We start from the raw sequence: 23,871 nt of genomic DNA on the forward strand, positions 1-23,871 counted from the left end.
TTTTCGGTGCATTTAGCCAAAAAATCGAACTTAGTTGCGCTCCGGGAAATTTCAATGTCCTGGCGGCGTATTTGGCTTCGCCCCTTAGAACCGATTAGTCGAAAATTTTAACACTTATTTTTACATTCTGTACGACTGATCCATCGTTCCCTATAAAACTAACGCCTTGATGATATAAATCTACATTTTCGCTCCAATAAGACAAAAAAGAGAACTTGAGTTGCGCTCCGAAATATTTCAGGGTCCTGGCGGCGTATTGCTTCGCTCCTAGAACCGATTAGTCGAAAATTTTAACAATCTTATTTTTACATCTGTACCTTCGAACCATCGTTAAACGCTATTAACTAACATCCGTGATGATATAAGTGTACATTTTCGCTGCATTTAGACAAAAAATCGAATTTTATTTACGCCCCGAAATATTTCAAAGTCGTGGCGGCGTATTGCTTCGCCTCTTAGAACCGAATAGTCGAAAATTTTAACAATCTTATTTTTACATTCTGTACGACGGATCCATCGTTGAACGCTAAGAAACTACGCCTGTGATGATATAAATGTACATTTTCGCTCCATTTAGCCAAAAAATCGCACTTTATTTGCGCTCCGAAATATTTCAGTCCTGTCGGCGTATTGCTTCGCCTCTTCGAACCGATTAGTCGAAAATTTTAACACACTTATTTTTAATTCAGTACGACTGATCCATCGTTAAACGCTATTAAACTAACACCTGTGATGATACAAATGTACATTTTCGCTGCATTAAACAAAATCGAACTTTAGTTGCGCTCCGAAATATTTCAGTCCCAGCGGCGTATTGCTTCGCCTCTTAGAACCGATTAGTCGAAAATTTGAACAATCTTGTTTTTACATTCTGTACGACCGATCCATCGTTAAACGCTATTAACTAACGTCCGTGATGATATAAGTGTACATTTTCGCTGCATTTACGCAAAAAATCGAATTATCTTTACGCTCCGAAATATTTCAGAGTCGTGGCGGCATATAGCTTCGCCCCCTTGAACCGATTAGTCGAAAATTTTAACACTCTTATTTTTACATTCTGTACGACTGATCCATCGTTAAACGCTATTAAACTAACGCCTGTGATGATATAATGTGAACTTTCGCTCCAATTAGACAAAAAAGAGAACTTTTGTTGCGCGCCGAAATATTTCAAAGTCATGGCGGCGTATTGCTTTGCCTCGTAGAACCGATTAGTCGAAATTTTTAACAATTTTATTTTTACATTCTGTACGACTGATCCATCGTTAAACGCTATTAAACTAACGTCCGTGATGATATAAATGTACATTTTCGCCTCATTTAGCCAAAAAATCGAACTTTATTTGCGCTCCGAAATATTTGAAATTCCCAGTGGCGTATTGCTTCGCCTCTTAGAACCGATTAGTCGAAAATTTTAACAATTTTATTTTTACATTCTGTACTACTGATCCATCGTTAAACGCTATTAAACTAACGCTCCGTGATGATATCAATGTACATTTTCGCTTTCATTTAGCCAAAAATCGGAACTTTATTGCGCTCCGAAATATTTCAGTACCATGGCGGCGTATTGCTTCGCCTCTTAGCAACGATTAGTCGAAATTTTAACAATCGTATTTTACATTCTGTACTACTGACCATCGTTAAACGCTATTAAACTAACGTCCGTGATGATATAAATGTACATTTTCGCCTCATTTAGCCAAAAAATCGAACTTTACTTGCGCTCCGAAATATTTGAAATTCCCAGTGGCGTATTGCTTCGCCTCTTAGAACCGATTAGTCGAAAATTTTAACAATTTTATTTTTTAGTTTCTGTACGACTAATCCATCGTTAAACGCTATTAAACTAACGCTGTGATGATATAAATGTACATTTTCGCTCCATTCAGCTAAAAAATCGAACTTTAGTTGCGCTCCGAAATATTTCAAGGTCCTGGCGGCGTATTGCTTCGCTCCTAGAACCGATTAGTCGAAAATTTTAACAATCTTATTTTTACATTCTGTACTCCTGATCCATCGTTAAACGCTATTAAACTAACGCCTGTGATGATATAAATGTACATTTTCGCTCCATTTAGCCAAAAAATCCGACTTTTGTTGCGCTCCGAGATATTTCAGTCCTGTCGGCGTATTGCTTCGCCTCTTAGAACCGATTAGTCGAAAATTTTAACAATCTTATTTTTACATTCTGTACGATTGATTCATCGTTAAACGCTATTAAACTAACGCCTGTGATGAATAAATGTACATTTTCGCCTCATTAGCCAAAAATCGAACTCTTATTTGCGCCCGAATATTTCAGTCCCAGCGGCGTATTGCTTCGCCTCTTAGAACCGATTAGTCGAAATTTTTTAACAATCTTATTTTTACATTCTGTACGACTGATACCATCGTTTTTAAAACGCTATTAAACTAACGTCCGTGATGATATAAATGTACATTTTCGCTTCATCTAGCCAAAAAATCGAACTTTATTTGCGCTCCGAAATATTCAAGTCCCTGGCGGCGTGTATGCTTCGCCTCTTGAACCCGTTATTCGAAAATTAAACAATCTTATTTTACATTCTGTACGACTGATCCATCGTTAACGCTATGAAACTAACGCCTGTGATGATAAATGTACTTTTCCGCTCCATTTAGCCAAAAAATCGAAATTTATTTGCGCTCCGAAATATTTCAAGTCATGCGGCGTATTGCTTCGCCTCTTAGAAACCGATTAGTCGACATTTTTAACAATCTTCTTTTCACATTCTGTACTATGATCATCGTTAAATCGCTATTAAACTAACGTCCGTGATGATATAAAATGTACATTTTCGCTTCATTTAGCCCAAAAATCGAACTTATTTGCGCTCCGAAATATTTCAAGTCCTGGCGGCGTATTGCTCGCCTCTTAGAACCGATCTAGTCGAAAATTTTAACATCTCATTTTTTACATTCTGTACTACTGAATCTATCGTTTTAAACGACTATTAAACTAACGTCCGTGATGATATAAATGTACATTTTCGCTCATTTAGCCAAAAAAATCGAACTTTATTTGCGCTCCGAATATTCTTACCAGCTGGCGCTATTGCTTCGCCTCTTAGAACCGATTAGTCGAAATTTTAACAATCTTGATTTTGTCACTTCGTACGACTGATCCATCGTTTTAAACCGCTCTTAAACTAACGTCCTGTGATGATATAAATGTACATTTTCGCTCATTAGCAAAAAATCGAACTTTATTTGCGGCCGAAATACTTCAAAGTCGTGGCGGCGTATTACTTCGCCTCATGGAACCGATTAGTCGAAAATTTTAACAATCTTATTTTTGCATTCTCTACTACTGATCCATCGTTAAACGCTATTAAACTAACGCCTGTAATGATATATATGTACATTTTCGCTCGAGTTAACCAAAAAATCGGACTTTAGTTGCGGTCCGAGATGTTTTACAGTCATGGCGGCGTATTGCTTCACCTCGTAGAACCGATTACTCGAAAATTTTAACAATGTTATTTTACATTCAGTACGACTGATCCATCGTTAAACGCTTTTAAACTAACGCCTGTGATGATATAATATACGTTTTCGGTCCATTTAGCCAAAAAATCGAACTTTAGTTGCGCTCCGGGAAATTTCAATGTCCTGGCGGCGTATTTGCTTCGCCCCTTAGAACCGATTAGTCGAAAATTTTAACACTCTTATTTTACATTCTGTAACTGATCCATCGTTAACCCTATAAACTAACGCCTGTGATGATATAAATCTACATTTTCGCTCCAATAAGACAAAAAGAACTTGAGTTGCGCTCCGAAATATTTCAAGGTCCTGGCGGCGTATTGCTTCGCTCTTAGAACCGATTAGTCGAAAATTTTAACAATCTTATTTTTACATTCTGTACCTTCGAACCACGTTAAACGCTATTAAACTAACATCCGTGATGATATAGTGTACATTTTCGCTGCATTTAGACAAAATCGCAATTTTATTTACGCTCCGAAATATTTCAACTCGTGGCGGCGTATTGCTTCGCCTCTTAGAACCGATAGTCGAAAATTTTAACACTCTTATTTTACATTCAGTACCACTGATCCATCCTAAACGCTATTAAACTAACACCTGTGATGATATAAATGTACATTTTCGCGCATTAACCAAAAATTCGAATTTTATTTACGCTCCGAAATATTTCATGGTCCTGGCGGCGTATTGCTTCGCCCTTAGAACCGATTAGTCGAAAATTTTAACAATCTTATTTTTACATTCTGTACGACTGATCCATCGTTAAACGCTATTAAACTAACGTCCGTGGTGATATAAATGTACATCTTTCGCTCCATTAGCCAAAAAATCGAACTTATTTGCGCTCCGAAATATTTCAATTCCAGCGGCGTATTGCTTCGCCTCTTAGGAACGATGAGTCGATAAATTTTAACAATCTTATTTTTACATTCTGTACGACTGATCCATCGTTAAACGCTATTAAACTAAAGTCCGTGATGATACTAAATGTACATTTTCGCTCATTTAGCCAAAAAATCGAACTTTATGTTGCGCTCCGAAATATTCAAAGTACTCAGCGGCTTATTGCTTCGCCTCTTAGAACCGATTAGTCCGTAGATTTTTAACAATCTTATTTTGTACATTCTGTACGATGATCCATCGTTAAACGCTATTAACTAACGTCGTGATGATATAAATGTACATTTTCGCTCATTTAGCCAAAAACTCGAACCTTATTTGCGCTCGAAATATTTCATCGTCCTCGGCGGCGTATTGCTTCGCCTCTTAGAACCGATTAGTCCGAAAATTTAACAATCTTATTTTTACATTCTGTACTACTGCTCCATCGTTAAACGCTATTAAACTAACGTCCGTGATGATATAAATGTACATTTTCGCTCCATTTAGCCAAAAAATCGAACTTTAGTTGCGCTCCGAAATATTTCAATGTCCTGGCGGCGTATTGCTTCGCCTCTTAGAACCGATTAGTCGAAAATTTTAACAATCTTATTTTTACATTCTGTACGACTGATCCATCGTTAAACGCTATAAACTAACGTCCGTGATGATATAAATGTACATTTTCGCTCCATTTAGCCAAAAAATCGAACTTTATTTGCGCTCCGAAATATTTCAGTCCTGGCGGCGTATTGCTTCGCCTCTTAGAACCGATTAGTCGAAAATTTTAACAATCTTATTTTTACATTATGTACGACTGATCCATCGTTAAACGCTATTAAACTAACGTCCGTGATGATTAAATGTACATTTTCGCTGCATTTAGCAAAAAATCGAATTTTATTTACGCTCAGAAATATTTCAAAGTCCTGGTGGCGTATGCTTCGCCCCTTAGAACCGATTAGTCGAAATTTAACAATCTTATTTTTACATTCTGTACGACTGATCCATCGTTAAACGCTATTAAACTAACGCCTGTGATGATATAAATATACATTTTCGCTCCAATTAGCCAAAAAAAGAACTTTAGTTGCGCTCCGAGATATTTCAATGTCCTGGCGGCGTATTGCTTCGCCTCGTAGAACCGATTAGTCGAAAATTTTAACAATCTTTTTTACATTCTGTACGACGGATCCATCGTTGAACGCTATGAAACTAACGCCTTGATGATATAAGTGTACATTTTCGCTGCATTTAGCCAAAAAATCGAATTTTATTTACGCTCAGAAATACTTCAAAGTCGTGGCGGCGTATTACTTCGCCCCCTGGAACCGATTAGTCGAAAATTTTAACAATCTTATTTTTGCATTCTGTACGACTGATCCATCGTTAATCGCTTTTAACTAACGCCTGTGATGATAAAGTACATTTTCGCTCCATTTAGCCAAAAAAATCGCACTTTAGTTGCGGTCCGAGATATTCAAAGTCGTGGTGGCGTATTGCTTCACCTCGTAGAACCGATTACTCGAAAATTTAACAATGTTATTTTTACATTCAGTACGACTGATCCATCGTTAAACGCTTTTAAACTAACGCCTGTGATGATATTATACGTTTTCGGTCCATTTAGCCAAAAATCGAACTTTAGTTGCGCTCCGGGAAATTTCAATGTCCTGGCGGCGTATTGCTTCGCCCCTTAGAACCGATTAGTCGAAAATTTTAACACTCTTATTTTACATTCAGTACCACTGATCCATCGCTAAACGCTATTAAACTAACACCTGTGATGATATAAATGTACATTTTCGCTGCATTAAACAAAAATTCGAATTTTATTTACGCTCCGAAATTTCAAGGTCCTGGCGGCGTATTGCTTCGCTCCTAGAACCGATTAGTCGAAAATTTTAACACTTATTTTTACATTCTGTACGACCGATCCATCGTTAAACGCTATTAAACTAACGCCTGTGATGATATAAATGTCCATTTTCGCTCCATTTAGCCAAAAAATCGCACTTTATTTGCGCTCCGATATTTCAGTCCTGTCGGCGTATTGCTTCGCCTCTTCGAACCGATTAGTCGAAAATTTTAACAATCTTATTTTTAAATTCAGTACGACTGATCCATCGTTAACGCTATTAAACTAACACCTGTGATGATACAAATGTACATTTTCGCTGCATTAAACAAAATTCGAATTTTATTACGCTCCGAAATATTTCAGTCCTGGCGGCGTATTGCTTCGCTCCTAGAACCGATTAGTCGAAACTTTTAACAATCTTATTTTTACATTCTGTACGACCGATTCATCGTTAAACGCTATTAAACTAACGTCTGTGATGATATAAGGTACATTTTCGCTCCATTAGCCAAAAAATCGAACTTTAGTTGCGCTCCGAAATATTTCAACGTCCTGGCGGCGTATTGCTCCGCCTCTTAGAACCGATTAGTCGAAAATTTTAACAATCTTATTTTTACATTCTGTACGGCTGATCCATCGTTAAACGCTATTAAAATAACGCCTGTGATGATATAAATGTACATTTTCCCTCCATTTAGCCAAAAAAAACGAACTTTAGTTGCGCTCCGAGATATTTCAAAGTCCTGGCGGTGTATTGCTTCGCCTCTTAGAACCGATTAGTCGAAAATTAGAACAATCTTGTTTTTACATTCTGTACGACCGATCCATCGATCAACGTTATTAAACTAACGCCCGTGATGATATAAATGTACATTTTCGCTGCATAAAACAAAACTTCGAACTTTATTTACGCTCCGAAATATTTCAGTCCTGGCGGCGTATTGCTTCGCCTCCTAGATCCGATTAGACGAAAATTTAACACTCTTATTTTTACATTCTCTAGTACTGATCCATCGTTAAGCGCTATTAAACTAACGTCCTGTGATGATTAAGTGTATCGTCTCGTGATTATAATAAAATTATAACGTATAATTTTATACACTCACAATTTCGTATATTTGTTGCAGCGCTTCCAAGCTAACTACACTCGTGTCTAGATTATAACTGCGTTCTCCACCTCGCAAAAGTCCACGTGCAAACTCTTCTCTAGTATCCCCACGGTTGTAGATCGCTTCGAGTCGAGGATTTTCGCTGGTTGCACTTTAGACGGTTTCGAAGCGACGTCCACCTTTTTTACTGGTTTTCTGTCGGTCACTTGGCGGGAGAACAGACCGGTGAACTCTTTCATGTCCGATTTGTCTCTTCCTCTAGTTCCGCCCATAGTGGACCCTGCTGATAATCAAGTTCAACCATCATCCGCGTACTTTAGCAAGAAATTAACGTCTTGAAATTACCTGAGCGGCAGAATCCACAGCGTCGATGGAGCCACGTTCCGTGGGCACCACTGGTACCAGGATCCTCGTCCAATAGAGCGGTTTCATAGGTACCTCGGGACATAGAGGTTCTTTTCTCATACCTGAATCGAAAAATGCAATCTGATCATCGCGAAATCTTCGAAGCAATACAAGCGATACGCTGTTCTGTTACTCACACGCTCTGCTTGCAGGGTTCCAACCTCCAACCGGAGGTATAGGTAAAGGACAAGGTCCTGTCGGTACGGTTCCTGCGGAGGCGGAGGCGAGGTGGTGCTCCAGGTATTCCAATGAGAGGAGGAGGCGGTGTGCAGCAGGTATGCTTCCAGGTGGCGGAGGTGTTGGTGGAGGTACTCCGCCGAAAGGTGTCCGAGGTGGTGGCGGAGGAGGCGGAGCGGATGATCCTCCGGATATCGTTCCTATCGACGGTGGCGGAGTGGAGGAGGCGGTGGTGGAATCGGTGGACCGCTGTGCAGTCCGAAGGAAGACTGCGACGACAGTTCGACGGAGGTGTTGGAGGAGGAGGCGGTGGCGGCGGTGGTACCGAACTGAATACCGGTATCTGAGGTTGCGGCGGAGGCGGAGGAGGTGGTATGGATGCTATTAATTTACCGATGGATGGTGTAGGGGATGGCGGTGGCGGCGGCGGTGGCGGAGGTGCAGGGTTTCTCTGTGCACTTCTCCAGTCATTGGTTGCAAAGGCGGCGGTGGTGGAGGTGGAGGAGGCGGAGGCGGTGGTATCGTTGGCAGCGAAGTGGTAGTTCGTTGCGAAGGAATACTGCGCGGACGTTGAACAGGCGGGCAATGGCGGCGGTGGTGGTATCGAAAACGAAGGAGACAGAGAAGAAGTTGATTATTGAGCGAACGGTGGTCTAAGAAGGAGACGGCGGAGGTGGTGGTGGTGGTGGCGGTGGTGGAGGTGTGCTTGAGAATGTGCTGGAGGATGAAATTTGCGCCGGTGGTGATAAAACTGGGGGTGAGGATGACGATGATAGTCGTGCGGTTCGAGCCTGTGGCACCTCGCTCTCCGAACTCTTCGCGTCTTGCGAACTACTTCCGGTCGACGTCGAAGAACCCGCGGCTATGGGTTGTTCTTGAGGAGCTTCATTGTGAACCACCGGACTGCCCAAAGGCGAAGTAGCCGCCTTGGAATAATTTAACTTCGAAAACTTCACGAAACTTCCTTCCGGATACTCCCGTTGGAGAGGTCTGCGTAGATTTACCTTGCGTCGTTTTCCCCGCATACTTGGCGAGTTCCCGAAGACGTTCTAGCTCGCGTTTCAACGTTTCCTTCTCCGAATCCCATCGATCTTTGGCAGAGACACCTTACGAGTTTAGGGTGACGGATATGGACGGCGTGTCTCTGCGTTCTGTTCGATCTTCCTGAAACGAAATAAACCATGTAAAACGTAAAAAACTTCATAGATAGGAATATGTGTCCTACCGTAGATTCCTTGTGCGTGGCAGTATCAACTGTAATGGAACCAAGAACTCCATCGGAGACGAGTCTGGAGTAGATTCTAGAGGCGAATTGTTGCAATTCAGCTTCCGTAAGAGTAGACTTCAAGTGTTCCGGTAAGACACGCCGTCCATATCCGTTACCCTAAACTCGGAAGGTGTCTCTGCCAAAGATCGATGGGATTCGGAGAAGGAAACCTTGCCACGCTAGAAAGACGTCTTCGGGAACTCGCCAAGTATGCGGAGAAAACGACGCAAGGTAAATCTACGCAGACCTCTCCGACGGCCGAATATACGGAAGGAAGTTTCGTGAAGTTTTCGAAGTTAAATTATTCCAAGGCGGCTACTTCGCCTTTGGGCAGTCCGGTGGTTCACAATGAAGCTGCTCAAGAACCCACAGCCGCGGGTTCTTCGACGTCGACCGGAAGTAGTTCGCAAGACGCGAAGAGTGCGGAGAGCGAGGTGCCACAGGCTCGAACCGCACGGCTATCATCGTCATCCTCACCCCCAGTTTTATCACCACCACCGCAAATTTCATCCTCCAGCACATTCTCAAGCACACCTCCACTACCGCCACCACCACCACCACCTCCGCCGTCTCCTTTCTTAGACCACCGTTCGCTCAATAATTCAACTTCTTCTCTGTCTCCTTCGATTTCGATACCACCACCGCCGCCATTGCCCGCCTGTTCAACGTCCGCGCAGTCTATTCCTTCGCAACGAACCACCACTTCGCTGCCAACGATACCACCGCCTCCGCCTCTTCCACCTCCACCACCGCCGCCTTTGCAACCAATGACTGGAGAAGTGCACAGAGAAACCCCTGCACCTCCGCCACCGCCGCCGCCACCGCCATCCCCTACACCATCCATCGGTAAATTAATAGCATCCATACCACCTCCTCCGCCTCCGCCGCAACCTCAGATACCGGTATTCATTCGGTACCACCGCCGCCACCGCCTCCTCCTCCAGCACCTCCGTCGTAACTGTCGTCGCAGTCTTCCTTCGACTGCACAGCGGTCCACCGATTCCACCACCGCCTCCTCCCCTCCGCCACCGTCGATAGGAACGATATCCGGAGGATCATCCGCTCCGCCTCCTCCGCCACCTCCTCCGACACCTTTCGGCGGAGTACCTCCACCACCACCTCCGCCACCTGGAAGCATACCTGCTGCACCACCACCTCGTCCTCTCATTGGAATACCTGGAGCACCACCTCCGCCTCCGCTCCGGCAGGAACCGTGCCGACAGGACCTTGTCCTTTACCTATACCTCCGGTTGGAGGTTGGAACCCTGCAAGCAGAGCGTGTGAGTAACAGAACAGCGTATCGCTTGTATTGCTTCGAAGATTTCGCGATGATCAGATTGCATAATTTTTCGATTCAGGTATGAGAAAAGAACCTCTATGTCCCGAGGTACCTATGAAACCGCTCTATTGGACGAGATCCTGGTACCAGTGGTGCCCACGGAACGTGGCTCCATCGACGCTGTGGATTCTGCCGCTCAGGTAATATCAAGACGTTAATTTCTTGCTAAAGTACGCGGATGATGGTTGAACTTGATTATCAGCAGGGTCCACTATGGGCGGAACTAGAGGAAGAGACAAATCTGGACATGAAAGAGTTCACCGGTCTGTTCTCCCGCCAAGTGACCGACAGAAAACCTGTAAAAAAGTTGGACGTCGCTTCGAAACCGTCTAAAGTGCAACCAGCGAAAATCCTCGACTCGAAGCGATCTACAACCGTGGGATACTAGAGAGAGTTTGCACGTGGACTTTTGCGAGGTGGAGAACGCAGTTTATAATCTAGACACGAGTGTAGTTAGCTTGGAAGCGCTGCAACAAATATAAACTGTGAGTGTATAAAATTATACGTTATAATTTTTATTATAATCACGAGACGATAATTCGATGATTGCCGATTAGAGACCAACGCAGAAGGAACTGGAAGACATAAAAGCATTCGAGGAGCAAGCCCGGAAGTACCTCTGGATCGTCCGGAAGTCTTTCTGAAGTAGCTTTCAAGTATAATCATTTTGCGGAGAGGATAGCGTGCTTGATGTTCCAGTCAGAATTCCAAGACGCTATTTCCTCTTTATCTTCGAAATTGACAAATCCTCGTACCACCTGCGATTTTTTAAGAAACTCCTGTTCCCTGAAGGTTGATGGCGTTGATTCTAACCCTAGGCAATTATATGAACGGTGGAAATAGAACAAGACAGGCCGATGGATTCGGCTTGGAGATTCTAGGAAAATTGAGGGACGTGAAATCGAACGTACCTGGGATAACGTTGCTCCATTATGTCGTGAAAGCGAGATTGGCTCAAGAAAAGGATCACAATTTCGAGGAACCTCTTCCGTTACCGATACCCGAACCAGCGGACATCGAGGCTGCCTCGACGATCAGTTTCGACAACATCTCGGCTGAATTAGAGAGACTGCGAAAGGAATTGCAAGGTAAGAATTATTCGAGTATCTTCTTTATCGAGATCGCTAATTCATCTGACGCTTTCTGTCATTTTTCCAGTTTGCACTGAAAAGTGCAACCTCGTTGTAGAAGCAGATCCGGAAGCTGCAGTACCGTTCAAAGAGGAGATGGATTCGTTCTTCCAGGAGGCAGCCGAGGAATTGGCCAACGAGCAAGAGGCCCTCCTCGACGCGAAGAACAAATTCAAAGCTGTGATGCAGTTTTATCAGTACACGCCTAAAGGTAGTAACCTGGACGCAGCCGATCCGAACGCGTTTTTCATTATGTGGCTGGGTTTTTGCAAGGATTTCAAAGTACGTCGTTCGATCTCGATCAATCAGAGAATCATAATCTCGATTTAACGAATTTTGCAGTATATATGGAAAAGGAGCAACAACGAATACGAAAGGAATACCTGCCCTTCCGAAACGAACCGTGGCTCGGACGAACGAGTAGGGCCCTTTTATTTATTCACGGCCAGTTCTGACCATCTGGCTTGTTCGATAACTATATTTTGCAGAAAGGCATTTCCGACCTTCTTTTTTATTTTTTTTTAGAATTGCGATTAACGCGATAGCACGATTCGTACGATGATGCGATTAATCTATTAACTATTCTTAAATGTTAATCTCCTGTTTTCGCTTTACTTGAAGGTTCTGTATCGTCGCTACTAATTGCAGTGGAAAAATATACGCAAACGCACACGCATTTGACACCAAATATTCAGTGTCTTCGTCTATATATATTCTTTTTTTTACTGAAGAAAAGAAACAAAGTTCGTGTAAAAAGTATCGTTTATTATAATTATCGAATAGTTCATCGTGGTATATATATTTACAAATCATTCGCAAACTTAACAAGCCTATTTACAAATAACAAATTCACAAAAACGAACCGTAGCTACGCGATAGAAATCTTTACTTCCGTTTTAAATTCGACAAGAACGTTAGTGCCGTAGAGTAGGACGGATCGAACAGAACGGACAATCGATCCCGAGACTGTCCTTTGTAAGGGGCGACTCGTTTAAATCATTATTTGCGTGAAAGTTTCTGGAGCCGTGCCTTCAATCCCGTGGCGCTTATTTTTAATTTCTCCACTTTATTCTTACTTTCGTACTTCTTTCGCATTTCTTGTACTCGTTCCTTACGTATTCGTTGTTGCTCCTTTTTCCATATATCCTGAAAATTCGTTAAATCGAGTATTATGATTCTCTGATTGATCGAGATCGAACGACGTACTTTGAAATCCTTGCAAAAACCCAGCCACATAATGAAAACGCGTTCGGATCGGCTGCGTCCAGGTTACTTCCTTTAGGCTTGTACTGATAAAACTGCATCACAGCTTTGAATTTGTTCTTCGCGTCAAGGAGGGCCTCTTGCTCGTTGGCCAATTCCTCGGCTGCCTCCTGGGAACGAATCCATCTCCTCTTTGAACGGTACTAGCTTCCGGATCTGCTTCTACAACGAGGTTGCACTTTTCAGTGCAAACTGGAAAAATGACAGAAAGCGTCAGATGAATTAGCGATCTCGATAAAGAAGATACTCGAATAATTCTTACCTTGCAATTCCTTTCGCAGTCTCTCTAATTCAGCCGAGATGTTGTCGAAACTGATCGTCGAGGCAGCCTCGATGTCCGCTGGTTCGGGTATCGGTAACGGAAGAGGTTCCTCGAAATTGTGATCCTTTTCTTGAGCCAATCTCGCTTTCACGACATAATGGAGCAACGTTATCCCAGGTACGTTCGATTTCACGTCCCTCAATTTTCCTAGAATCTCCAAGCCGAATCCATCGGCCTGTCCTCTTGTTCTATTTCCACCGTTCATATAATTGCCTAGGGTTAGAATCAACGCCATCAACTTCTTCAGGGAACTGGAGTTTCTTAAAAAATCGCAGGTGGTACGAGGATTTGTCAATTTCGAAGATAAAGAGAAATAGCGTCTTGGAATTCTGACTGGAACATCAAGCACGCTATCCTCTCCGCAAAATGATGTATACTTGAAAGCTTCTTCAGAAAGACTTCCGGACGATTCAGAGGTACTTCCGGGCTTGCTTCCTCGAATGCTTTTATGTCTTCCAGTTCCTTCTGCGTTGGTCTCTAATCGGCAATCATCGAATTATCGTCTCGTGATTATAATAAAATTATAACGTATAATTTTATACACTCACAATTTCGTATATTTGTTGCAGCGTTCCAAGCTAACTACACTCGTGTCTAGATTATAACTGCGTTCTCCACCTCGCAAAAGTCCACGTGCAAACTCTTCTCTAGTATCCCCACGGTTTTAGATCGCTTCGAGTCGAGGGTTTTCGCTGGTTGCACTTTAGACGGTTTCGAAGCGACGTCCGCCTTTTTTACAGGTTTTCTGTCGGTCACTTGGCGGGAGAACAGACCGGTGAACTCTTTCATGTCCAGATTTGTCTCTTCCTCTAGTTCCGCCCATAGTGGACCCTGCTGATAATCAAGTTCAACCATCATCCGCGTACTTTAGCAAGAAATTAACGTCTTGAAATTACCTGAGCGGCAGAATCCACAGCGGCGATGGAGCCACGTTCCGTGGGCACCACTGGTACCAGGATCCTCGTCCAATAGAGCGGTTTCATAGGTACCTCGGGACATAGAGGTTCTTTTCTCATACCTGAATCGAAAAATTATGCAATCTGATCATCGCGCGAAATCTTCGAAGCAATACAAGCGATACGCTGTTCTGTTACTCACACGCTCTGCTTGCAGGGTTCCAACCTCCAACCGGAGGTATAGGTAAAGGACAAGGTCCTGTCGGTACGGTTCCTGCCGGAGGCGGAGGCGGAGGTGGTGCTCCAGGTATTCCATGAGAGGAGGAGGCGGTGGTGCAGCAGGTATGCTTCCAGGTGGCGGAGATGGTGGTGGAGGTACTCCGCCGAAAGGTGTCGGAGGTGGTGGCGGGAGGCGGAGCGGATGATCCTCCGGATATCGTTCCTATCGACGGTGGCGGAGGTGGAGGAGGCGGTGGTGGAATCGGTGGACCGCTGTGCAGTCCGAAGGGAGACTGCGACGACAGTTACGACGGAGGTGCTGGAGGAGGGCGTGGCGGCGGTGGTACCGAACTGAATACCGGTATCTGAGGTTGCGGCGGAGGCGGAGGAGGTGGTATGGATGCTATTAATTTACCGATGGATGGTGTAGGGGATGGCGGTGGCGGCGGCGGTGGCGGAGGTGCAGGGGTTTCTCTGTGCACTTCTCCAGTCATTGGTTGCAAAGGCGGCGGTGGTGGAGGTGGAGGGCGGAGGCGGTGGTATCGTTGGCAGCGAAGTGGTAGTTCGTTGCGAAGGAATAGACTGCGCGGACGTTGAACAGGCGGGCAATGGCGGCGGTGGTGGTATCGAAAACGAAGGAGACAGAAGAAGTTGAATTATTGAGCGAACGGTGGTCTAAGAAAGGAGACGGCGGAGGTGGTGGTGGTGGTGGCGGTGGTGGAGGTGTGCTGAGAATGTGCTGGAGGATGAAATTTGCGGCGGTGGTGATAAAACTGGGGGTGAGGATGACGATGATAGTCGTGCGGTTCGAGCCTGTGGCACCTCGCTCTCCGAACTCTTCGCGTCTTGCGAACTACTTCCGGTCGACGTCGAAGAACCCGCGGCTATGGTTGTTCTTGAGGAGCTTCATTGTGAACCACCGGACTGCCCAAAGGCGAAGTAGCCGCCTTGGAATAATTTAACTTCGATAACTTCACGAAACTTCCTTCCGGATACTCGGCCGTCGGAGAGGTCTGCGTAGATTTACCTTGCGTCGTTTTCTCCGCATACTTGGCGAGTTCCCGAAGACGTTCTAGCTCGCGTTTCAACGTTTCCTTCTCCGAATCCCATCGATCTTTGGCAGAGACACCTTCCGAGTTTAGGGTAACGGATATGGACGGCGTGTCTTACCGGAACACTTGAAGTCTACTCTTACGGAAGCTGAATTGCAACAATTCGCCTCTAGAATCTACTCCAGACTCGTCTCCGATGGAGTTCTTGGTTCCATTACAGTTGATACTGCCACGCACAAGGAATCTACGGTAGGACACATATTCCTATCTATGAAGTTTTTTACGTTTTTACATGGTTTATTTCGTTTCAGGAAGATCAAACAGTACGCAGAGACACGCCGTCCATATCCGTTACCCTAAACGGCGTGGATCCGCAGATGCCCCATGTTACATGGCGTTTTTGCGGGAGGACGGAATAATGCGAAATGCATTGAATTGCCAAAACGCCGTTGTGGCTACGTTGGTAACCTGTTATATATCCCAAAGGATGAATAGGTACTGGCGGCCCACGTTAGGGGAGAGGTTTTAGTGGGTAGTATATCCAGCCGCAGGACGTCCCTTCAGGCTACCTGCTCAAGGTCGCCCCTTCTGGGCTGAGACCTTCTCTTGGGCTAAACCCCACCCTCCGGGGTCGGGTTGCCAGGTTGCCCCCTTCTGGGGTTGCCTCTTTGGGTTTGCCTTCACCAAACGGGCGCCAGGCTGCCCCCTCAGGGCGGGTATGAGTCCCACACTGCCCGGGCCCCCTCTGGCCGAATAGACGAAAGGGGAATCAGCCTGCGCGTGCATAAATGCATTTCCTCTTCCATAAAACAAAAAAAAAAAAAAGGTTGGGTTAGGTTGATGAAATGGGATAAATTGCATTACATTAGTTACTTGATAGTAAATTACTCACCCTTATTCGTGTGTATGGGCTGCTGCACTCTCTGTTGCGTTGCGTCACGAAAGACTTAATTTTCATTCTACTTTTAGTATGCTCTGTACTCATTTTCATTCATTCATATTTCATAATAAATTTTAGGTTAGGTTAGGTTAGGTTAGGTTAGGTTAGGTAGGTTAGGTTAGGTTAGGTTAGGTTAGGTTAGGTTAGGTTAGGTTAGGTTAGGTTAGGTTAGGTTAGGTTAGGTTAGGTTAGGTTAGGTTAGGTTAGGTTAGGTTAGGTTAGGTTAGGTTAGGTTAGGTTAGGTTAGGTTAGGTTAGGTTAGGTTAGGTTAGGTTAGGTTAGGTTAGGTTGGGTAGGGTAGGTTAGGTTAGGTTAGGTTAGGTTAGGTTAGGTTAGGTTAGGTTAGGTTAGGTTAGGGTTAGGTTAGGTTAGGTTAGGTTAGGTTAGGTTAGGTTAGGTTAGGTTAGGTTAGGTTAGGTTAGGGTTAGGTTAGGTTAGGTTAGGTTAGGGTTAGGTTAGGTTAGGTTAGGTTAGGTTAGGTTAGGTTAGGTTAGGTTAGGTTAGGTTAGGTTAGGTTAGGTTAGGTTAGGTAGGTTAGGTTAGGTTAGGTTAGGTTAGGTTAGGTTAGGTTAGGTTAGGTTAGGTTAGGTTAGGTTAGGTTAGGTTAGGGTTAGGTTAGGTTAGGTTAGGTTAGGTTAGGTTAGGTTAGGTTAGGGTTAGGTTAGGGTTAGGTTAGGTTAGGTTAGGTTAGGTTAGGTGGATTCCCGCTCGACGCGTCGAGGAGAGCGGACGTGTTTCGTGGTCGCTCCGTGATCAGATTTGCAACGCGGTGGATAGTTTCTTAGATATTCGCGTTTTTTGCTAGAATCATTTTATTATATGTTCGGGAGTGCTAATGTGTCGTTTTTCAGTTAAATAGTGTATTAATTAATTAATAATCATCGAAAACGTGGTGTGCGTGTTACACGGCAGTTCGACGTCGTATTTTCGTTGTTCGGGGCGTTAATTATAAACATTTGACATTATTTAAGAACAATTCTCGTTTATTAAGAACGTTTCGTGGTGTGATTCCGTGTTTTTTGAGTGATTTTATGATTAATTTGTGATTAACTTGGTTAATGAAAGCATGCAGGAACTGACAGGTTCGCAAGATGGCTGCCGTAGTTGAAGAAAGACAGACGGCTGCACGCGCGGCCAGGACCTTGGGTAGAAGAGGACAGACGATGAGAAACTAGGTCAACGGTTTGGTGACGTATTACTTTAATCTTTAATCTTTTATTGCGTTTTTATTCATTTGTTTAACGTTTATTGCGATGATTTATTAAGTGATTTATGTGAAAGTGCGTCGATATTTTTCGATATTTTTTGGTATTTTTCGATATTTCGTTATTATTAGTATTATTAATATTGATCCATTTATTATTACTATTTGGTTACATGTGTTTGACTGGCACGTTACCCCGCTGTATTATTTAATTATTTTCGTTTATTAATACATTCGATTGTTCGATTTTTCGATTAATCGATTATATTATCTCGTTTATTCGGTGATTGCTCGAGGCATAGCCTTTCCATTTATTCTATCTGTCATTTTAACGTGTTTATTCTACGTATATTTTATTTTATTTTATTTTATTTCTATTTTCATTTATTTTCATGTTCGATTTATTATTTTATTATTCTATTGTTTATGGTGTATATCTTCCTTCACCGTTCGTCGTCCATTATACAGTTATATTTCATTCCGTTTTGTATTTTGTGTTATTCTGTGTTATTTGTTCATTTACTTATTTATTTATTTAGTTGTTAGTTATTTATTTATTTATTTATTAAATGCGGTGGGGTGATGTGCATTGATGATTTGTGCAACTCGCGTAATATTGATTATTGTTTATTTTATTCTGTATCATTGACGTCTCTTTATTTATTATTTATTTAATCGCAACGATATAATTATATAATATATAATGTGCTTAATAAATCTGCGCAATCTACATCTTGTTCCGTTATTTCATTGTTCAATTCATTTATCGTTCCACTGTTATTGCATTTGCCGGTGTTGTTCTTTTATTTTGTTTTGTGAATCTTACCGGTTAATTATCGGTTATCAATGGTTTATGTCAGTGTATAATGTGTGTTCATGGTTTACTTGGCTTGCATTGCTGTTTCGTTGATTAGTTCAAGTTCATTTTCATTATCATTTCATTTTCTTTTATTTTCATTTTCATTTTCTTTTATTTTCATTTCATTTTATATTTGGACGAAGCAGCAGTGTAATATGCTTAAATGAATGAATTGAACAATCCGGGTTTTGTTATTGACTATTAACTATTAACTGTTTTTCTTCTTTTAGTTTCAGTTTCAGTTTCAGTTTCGGTTTCGGTTTTGTTTTAGTTTTATTTCAGTATCAGTATGATTGTTTTAAAGTGTGGCGTGATGAGTGATTGATTGTGATTGTTTTGTGCTCTTGGCGTAGTCTGTTTTGTGTAGTTTATTGTTAGGTGGTGGGTGTTCATTCACATTCACTTTCCTTTCCTTTCCTTTACTTACAATTTTATCACATTCATGTTTTCATGTTTTCATGTTTTCATGTTTGCATGTTTTCATGCTTTCATGCTTGTTCATTTCTTTTATTCACGCCTTCTTACCTTCTTTCCTCTTAATCTTTCAGCTCCTTAACGGTCTCATTCATTCATTCATTGTGCATTCTCTCATTAATTCTGCTCAGTTCTGGTCAATTAAAGTTAATGAATATGATTTATTTATCTTGCTTTAATTCGCTTTCTGTGATGACAAATGGTTCTGTCTATTCAAATGCTTTGATTGTGCGTGATTTTATTATAATCTTGTTATTTAAGTATCCTTATTTATTTACTTATTCGCTTATTATTCATACAGTCTATATACTGGTGCAGTGCTTATTGAACTACGTACTTTATAATTTATCTGGCTTAATTGTCGCTTTAATTACTTTATTTTGAAACCGTCATTAATAATTAGGTCTATTCGCATTTGCATTGACATGAGCATTTGTCATTCACCATTTATCATTTATAATTTATAATTTAACTTATAATGTACCTTGCTGAGGAAATAGGGTGTTGTAGTTAATAAATTCTATGGTTATATATTATTGAATTCATTTCTTGTATTTCGTATCCTATTTAGTATATTCCATTTTGTTTTACATTATATTATGTGATTACATTATTTATATTATGTTGGTTACTGCCTTCATTTTGTACTTTATGACTTATGACTGAATAACTATTGCCTTACTTAGCTCATTTAGTATCTTTAATTGACTACTTCATTGTTTAGTTGTTCATTCTTTTATTCTACTCTGTCAATGTTCATTTATTCTGAAATGAATTGAATTAAAGTAATTGTTATGACTTAGTTTATTTATTTAACTCATGATGGTACAAAGTTCTGTAGTTCTGTAGATTGTATTAATATATTTATGATTTATTTCCATATGGTTATTCTTTATTCTATATTTTATAATTAATATACTTATATTTATATATATTAATTCATCTGTGCCACATTATCACTGTTATTGCTATTTACTTATTTCATTATCGCTTCTTGATTTGGTTTTGATTGGTTGATTGGTTTTGATTTGCCTGTGCATTCTTGATATTCATTGGACATTTTGATGTTCTTGATATTCTTTAATTCAATTTATCCACGATGTCTCTCTCTGGTCATAATGTTGCTCTTCCATGACGATGGGCTGTTTCTGTAAATGCAATTAATTTAATATTCATGTCACTAGTATGGGTTATTTCTGTTGTTTATAGTATGTTGCAACTACCTTACCTTGTTTCCTTTCTTTCTCCTTTTCTTTTCCTTTTCAGTTGCAATTCAGCTCTCTTATCTGTTATTTCCTTTAACTAGTCCTTGCATGCTGGCTTTGATACTGCTTTGACACATTGGGGTTGTGATTCTGTAAATAATTGTCTTTGTCATGCGTTATCACATCACTGATTTTACTTTTAATGGTTTTCTACTTTACCTTACTTGTACTTGCTGGTATTCTGCTGTTTCTCTCTTCCTTCCTTGATCCATTCATCCATTCATCCACTCTGATCAGCTGAAGTTGGTGATTTGATTTGACTTGATTTATCTTTATCTTACTTTATCTTAATTTATCTTAATTTATCTTAATTTTGTTATTTTTCTGTGATGCTGAATGGTTTTGTCTATTCAAGTGCTTTGAAGGTGCATGGTTTCTGTTTAATTCACCATTTTAAATGTTAGTTTTTAATACTCTACTTGTTGAGTTATTTATTTATCTCTACGCTATACAGTAGCACAGCGTTAATTGAACTACGCAGTCTACATTTGATTTGATTTATTTGCTATTTACCCACTTTTTTGAAATGTCATGCAATAATCGGTTCTATTTGCATTTGCATTGACATGACCATTTATCATTCACCAAATACCGCTCACAATTTAACTTATAATTTACTTGTGTAAAGGAATAGAGTATTTCATTAATAATCTTCACAGTTATATTTTAGTGAGCCCACTTCTTGAATTTTGTATTCTATTCATTATATTTCATTTGTTTTATGTTATATGACGTCACATTGCATTGTATCACACTGCGTTGCTTTATTATTTATGGTGGTCACGGCTTTCACTTTATCCTTAACGCTTTCCTATTTACTACATTATTTAATTTCTTGAATTAATAACTTCACTGATCAGTGGTTCATTCATTCATTCTTTCATTCTCTCATTTGTTCTTCTTCTGAATTAAATTGAATTGAAGCTATTGTTATGATTTAGTCTAATTGTATGTTCATGGTGGTACAAAGTTTTGTAGATTATATTAACATATTTATGGTTTACTTTTATGCGGTTATTCTATATTTAATATACTTATATTTTATATTTTAATTTATTTGTGTCACTCTATCACTGTCTATCACTATTTTATTTATTTCACTGTCGCTTTCTTGATTTGACGCCTGTTAGATATTCTTGGATATTTTGATTCTTCTTTGTTATTCTTTAATTCAATTAATTCATGATGTCCCTGTCTGGTATTGGTATTGTGTAGTTCTTTCATAACAGGGGGAAAGTGTGCTTTTCTGTGGGAATTAATATGCAGGTTATTAAGTTGTGCTATTCCTGTTTATTTTATGGTGCGTTATTACAATTATTATCTTGCCTTGCCTGTTTCCTTTTCTGAGTTGACTATCAGGCTTCTTTAATTGGTAATCTTGTTCTTGTTCGTTTTTCTTAATGAGTCTTCTTACACTGTTCTGGTTTCTTGCTTACATTCCTTGTCTGACACATTAGGGTTAGGGCTAGGGTTATATTTCTGTAAATTCTGTCACCCGACATCTTTGAAAATGTCTATTCTATGGTTTATGTTATCTATGGTTATCTATGGTTATACTATCTATGGTTATATTATTTTGAAATTTTGAAATTTTGAAATTCACTCCACTGTATCTTACTTTATTTTATCCTCTTATTCTGTTTTATATCACATATATTGTGCTGATTATTTTGCTTACACATTATACCTTATACCTTATACCTTATACTATACTTTACAGATTGCACTTTACATTCCACATTTTCTCTTTTTCTTAATTTCTTAATTTGTAATTTATAATTTCATAATCTCTTCAATTGATGGCTCGTATTTAATATTGTTAATTGCTTATTTATTTATTTATTCATTTTACTTGATTGATCAAGGCCAGTAGATTGATTATTGTTTTTTCTTTTATGATGAATGGTTTTTCTGTGCAAGTGTCTATTTAATTTATCTACAATTGACGGATAATGGTTTGACTGTTAAATATCAAGCTTACTTGTTCGATTATACAATGATGTGGTGCTTAATTAGATACGTGCTTTATATTTGATTTGATTTTGATTTTGATTTTGTTGTTTTATTTATTTATTCTTGATACCTCATATGGCGATCAGTTTCTACTTTATATTTCTAGTTTCTATTTTAACTACGCAGTTAATGTTTGATTTGTTTATCGCTTTAGTTATTTATCTTAATACTTCATTCAATAATCGGTCCTTCTTACATTTGCACTGATATGATCATTTATCATTTATTATTTACAATTTGACTTATGGTCTGCTTTGACGGGGAAGTGGGTAATTGGTGTGATAATCTTTACGGTTTATGGTATACGTTCAGTTCAATTTCGGTATTTTGTATTCTATTATATTACATTACATTTCATATTCCTTACATTATATCTCTATTCTTTACATTATATCTCTTTTGCCTTATATTAATTTTTCTTCACACTACATTACACTGCATTGCATTACATTGCATTGCACTGCTTTACATCACGTTATATTACATTATACTGTTTTGCGTCATATTACATTATTTTACATTGTGTTGTTGGATTACGGCCTTCAATTTATAATTTATGTCTTATTATTTACCTCACTCTTCTTTAATATCTTTAATTAACTACTTTACTGTTTTGTCGCTCATTCTTCCATTCTCTTATTCGTTCTTCATTCTGAATTAAATTGAATTGAAGTTATTGTTATTGTTATGATTTAGTTTAATTATAGATTCATGGTGGTACAAAGTTTGTAGATTATATTAACATATTTATGTTTACTTTTATGCGGTTATTCTATATTTAATACATTTAATACATATATATTTTATATTTTAATTTAACTGTGTCACGTTATCACTGACTACCACTATTTTATTTCATTTCCTGTCGCCTTCTTGATTTGTCGCCTGTTATATATCCTTGGATATTTTGATTCTTCTTCGATATTCTTTAATTCAATTGATTCATGATGTCTCTCCCTGGCATTGGTATTGCGTAGCCCTTTCACAAAAGGGTGACAGTGCCTTTCTGTAGGAATTAATGTGCATGTTATTCAGTTGTGCTGTTCATGTTTTGTGCGTTGCCACAATCTTTATTTACCTTGCTTGTTTCCTGTCCCTGAGTTGGCAATCAGGGTTCCTTAATTGGTAATTTGTTCTTCTTATCCCTAACGAGTCTTCTTACACTGTTCTTGCTTCCTGTTGACATCCTTGTTTTGACACATTAGGGGTTAGGGTTAAGGTTATATCTCTGTAAATTCTGTCACCTGACATCTTTGAAGGTGGCTGTTCTATGGTTTATATTATCTATGGTTATATTATTTCGAAATTAACTTCACTGTAACTTCACCGTATCTTATTCTTTATTTTGTTTATATTACGGTTTATAATACAGTATTTGTGCTGGTTATTCTGCTTACGCATTTCACTTTACAGTTTGCACCCTACATTTTTCTCTATTTTCTTGATTTCTTTTGATTCAATTTATTTTATTTTATTTTATTTTATTTAATCCTTAAATTAGTATTAGTTAATACTATTTAGTTGTGTGCTTGTTGGTTGTATGAGATTTACTTGATTACATGCGTTGTTACATGCGTGTTTGGTTTGATTTTATTTTATTTTTATTCTGATTTATTTTGATTCTGATTTTCATCTTGATTTATTTATTTGGTTAAGTGTCTTATGTTGTTTGTTTGTTTATCCT

At 39.9% G+C, this 23,871-nt stretch overlaps 3 long non-coding RNA genes and 2 pseudogenes across 3 annotated transcripts; 1 reads left to right on the top strand and 4 right to left on the bottom strand.

Annotated features, from left to right (window-relative positions):
* Positions 1–7,605: 7,605 nt before the first annotated feature.
* Positions 7,606–7,979, bottom strand: LOC123988958. Its single transcript, XR_006830336.1, has 3 exons — positions 7,905–7,979; positions 7,708–7,829; positions 7,606–7,645 (listed from the first exon to the last, which is right to left on the bottom strand). It is a non-coding gene; the product is annotated as an uncharacterized LOC123988958 (long non-coding RNA).
* A 1,179-nt stretch (positions 7,980–9,158) lies between these two features.
* LOC123988992 lies at positions 9,159–12,135 on the top strand (annotated as a pseudogene).
* A 544-nt stretch (positions 12,136–12,679) lies between these two features.
* Positions 12,680–15,546, bottom strand: LOC123988993 (annotated as a pseudogene).
* Positions 15,547–19,823: 4,277 nt separating this feature from the next.
* LOC123988956 lies at positions 19,824–21,420 on the bottom strand. The gene is made up of 3 exons (XR_006830330.1): positions 20,334–21,420; positions 20,138–20,264; positions 19,824–20,057 (listed from the first exon to the last, which is right to left on the bottom strand). It is a non-coding gene; the product is annotated as an uncharacterized LOC123988956 (long non-coding RNA).
* Positions 21,421–22,860: 1,440 nt separating this feature from the next.
* On the bottom strand, positions 22,861–23,826 carry LOC123988959. Its single transcript, XR_006830337.1, has 2 exons — positions 23,266–23,826; positions 22,861–23,193 (listed from the first exon to the last, which is right to left on the bottom strand). It is a non-coding gene; the product is annotated as an uncharacterized LOC123988959 (long non-coding RNA).
* Between the last annotated feature and the right edge of the window lie 45 nt (positions 23,827–23,871).

Source organism: Osmia bicornis, unplaced genomic scaffold, assembly GCF_907164935.1.
Source record: "Osmia bicornis bicornis unplaced genomic scaffold, iOsmBic2.1, whole genome shotgun sequence".
Lineage (NCBI taxonomy): Eukaryota > Metazoa > Arthropoda > Insecta > Hymenoptera > Megachilidae > Osmia > Osmia bicornis.